The 3,174-nt window shown below is 39.3% G+C and overlaps 1 non-coding gene across 1 annotated transcript; it reads left to right on the top strand.

Annotated features, from left to right (window-relative positions):
* The first annotated feature begins 824 nt into the window (after window positions 1–824).
* On the top strand, window positions 825–931 carry LOC145077548 (small nucleolar RNA R71). The gene has a single exon (XR_013693290.1). It is a non-coding gene; the product is annotated as a small nucleolar RNA R71 (small nucleolar RNA).
* The last annotated feature ends 2,243 nt before the right edge of the window (window positions 932–3,174 follow it).

The raw sequence follows: 3,174 nt of genomic DNA, 5'->3' as shown, positions 1-3,174 counted from the left end.
CCTCCTCCTTCTGTGATTTCTTGGATGATTCAGTCTGAAGAGGTGCTAGGGGAGTGATTATCTTCCCACTTCTTGTTGTGACTATGTTTACGTGCGCGCCTCGTGGGTTATTTTCAGTTTTGCTAGGAAGTTCGCCCGGTGACCTTTGGTTGATTTGTTGAGCAAGTTACCCAAGCTGTGTCTCTATATTGTGGATAGATGCTTGCTGGTTCCTAAGCATGGTCCTTGTTTCTTGAATTGCAGCATCATGGTCACTATGTCTTTTTTCTGAAGCAGCTACAAATTTGGTGAGCATTTCTTCCAAGCTTGGCTTCCTTTCTTGCACCGGCTCCTCCTTTTGGTAGAACCCTCTCCCTTTTTGCCTAAACCTTTCCTCCTTGGCTTTCTTGTACTCTTCATAAGGGAGCCAATCTTTCTTTTGGTTGCGCCAGTCTTCATCATATCGGTCTCCACTTGAGTAACACACTTGCGCCTTCTTGTTGCCATTCTCATCTAAATCACAGTCTCTAGTGAGGTGAGGCCCATTGCAGTTTTCACAACCCACCCGAATAGCATGGATTGTTTGATCCATCTTATCCATCCTCCTATCCTTGGTTTTTAGCATAGCCATGACCGCGGATAAGTCTTCAGTAGCTGCATAAGCGGCTCCCCTAGTGACATCATGTCTAGGGTTGTGGTATTCTCTAGAGTGTTTAGAGAATTCTTCAATCAATTCTTTGATCACCGGGGGCGGCTTCTTTGTGAGCGGGCCTTGCGAGTCTAGTAACTGCCTGGTTGTGACATTAACTCCATCATAGAAGATGGATACTTCTTGCTGGCTGTTTAGGTCATGGTGTAGGCAGTTTCTTAGTAAGCTCTTGTACCTCTCCCATGCTTCGTATAGCGACTCTCCAGCTTGTTGTTCAAAGTTAGCAATGGCCTTCTTCAACTTGGCTATCTTGGAAGGTAGGCAAAAGTGATCAATGAATTCTTCTTTCATCTTGGCCCAAGTGGTGACTGATCCGGGGGGAAGTGACTTGAGCCAGTCTTTTGCAGCACCTTTGAATGTCACCGGGAGCATACGAAGTAGCTGAGTCTCGTGGGGCACATTTGGAACATTGAAGTAATCAGCTACATCATTGACTTCGTCCAAATGCTTGTAGGCATCTTCATGGTCTTTTCCATAAAAAGGTATTTCTTTAAGTAAGGCTAGGATATGACCCTTTAGCTTGAAGGTAGCAGTCGCGGGAATTGCGGGTTGCACAAGTCCCGGGCCAGTGTCGTCACACATCCTCTTCTTCCATTCTCCCATGGGGATTTCATCAATGTTAGCCATTGTGATAGCTAACTCTTCCTCGGAATCGGTGTCGTGCTCGTATGTAGGTTCCTCTTCTTCCTCGGTCTCGTACTCAATATCATCTTGAATTGGGTCCTCGATTGTCAAAGAGGCACTAGATGCTCCTGATTTGCTACTCTTCTTTTTCCCAAAAACAGTCTTCAAATTGGACAAAGGTGACTTCTTTGGTGTACTCGAGCTCTCCACGTCCTTTCCTTTGTTCCTTTTTAATGCGGATTCGGGATCTTCAAACGGGGTACCAGCGGGGTGTTTGCTCCTCTGGTCATGAAAGTCCTGAAATAAACAGAATAAAAGCGTAAAAAGAACAAAAAAAATGTACTAAAAAAATCGAAAATTAACTGCTGAATACGCTTGTACTCGCCGAGTAGGTGCGACTGCACTCGGCGAGTACCAGTGTGTTTTTGAAAAAAAATTATAAGCTTAATATCAAAACTAAAACAGATACTAAAACCTAATTACTAACTACTAAATTGCAATAAAGTAACTTTATGCAAGTAAACTCACACAAAGGATCGAAAAAATTAGGAATTAGATTAATTATTTAGAACTGTTCCCCGGAAACGGCGCCAAAAACTTGATGTGTGTAAAATGCACTTGTTTTATCCCTACTTTTTATTAATAAATTTAGCACACAAAGGCAGTGAACCTGTCTTTTAGTGGTATAGTTTAGTAAGTAAGGTATCGAACTCAGGGAACGGAAAATTAAACTAATAACTAATTTTAACTAAAACAATTAATGAAAGTAAAAGGTTTTCTTCTAGTTTTACAAGACTAGAAACTTAAGCACACCATAAACACTTAATTAATTAAATAACTAAAGTAAACAATTAATTCACCAAATTTGATAAAGATGTTTCTATTTAGGTTCAACCAATTCACTCCTATGGTTATTTGTATTTATGATAGATTAATTGTTATTGGCTACCAATTATAGTGGTTAGGTTCATGTTCATTACTCCTAACCCTTAGACAATTAACTAATGTAAGCGGTGATAAAGTGTTTAAACTAATTAATTCCCTAGATTAATGATTTGGATTAAATAAGTTTGGTGTAGTTAATCAATTTAGTGATTCAATTAACCTCTTGTTTGATGGTTTCTCAAACAAGCTCACACATTAATCTAATTATTGTCTTATTAATCTTAGTTTCATAATCATTATTCCTAAGCATATGAATTAGTGTTCACATAGACATATGAGGTTAACAACTAAGAGATGTTCATGCAGCTTAATTGTCTTCCAATTAACAGAAAATAATCGTGATTAATGCATAAGGGTCTTTAACAAACTTAATTTAATAGATCACCAATAAACAATTAATCAAAAACTAAGAATTAAACCATAGGAGTTCCTTGGTATTCCCCAAACAGAAACAAAAACAAAATTAGCTCATAGTTGAAGTAAAATCACACACAAAAACAAGTTTAACTAGATTAGACATACTCAAATCCTAAAGCTAAGTGGAATGATTAACCTAGTTGCTTCAATTCTTCAAAATGTTGAAGATTAGAATTCCTCAGTGTCTTCCAGGGTTCTCAATCGCAGAAGGATCTTCAAAAATTGCCAGAAAAGTAGTCCCATTGGATAAAGGCTTGGTTTTTATAGATATCTCAAAACAGGGTGTACTCGGCGAGTAGCAGACCCAACTCGCCGAGTAGACTTGTTGTTATCCGTCTTAAATCAGGAGTCGTGGCTATCTTCTGGAATATTCAGCTGGACTCGCCGAGTAGACTCATTTACTCGCCGAGTAGTTGAACTTTTGTCCCTCAATCTTCACTCTTTGGCCTTCAATTGCTTTCCCTTGTTCCCTTTCACTCCCAAGCATGTCTTTTGGACTG

The sequence above is a fragment of the Lactuca serriola genome, chromosome 9 (genome assembly GCF_051521515.1).
Source record: "Lactuca serriola cultivar US96UC23 chromosome 9, Lser_US96UC23_V15, whole genome shotgun sequence".
Taxonomy (NCBI): domain Eukaryota; kingdom Viridiplantae; phylum Streptophyta; class Magnoliopsida; order Asterales; family Asteraceae; genus Lactuca; species Lactuca serriola.
Note: the sequence above shows the minus strand (reverse complement) of the source record. Positions and strands in the feature narration are given on the sequence as shown.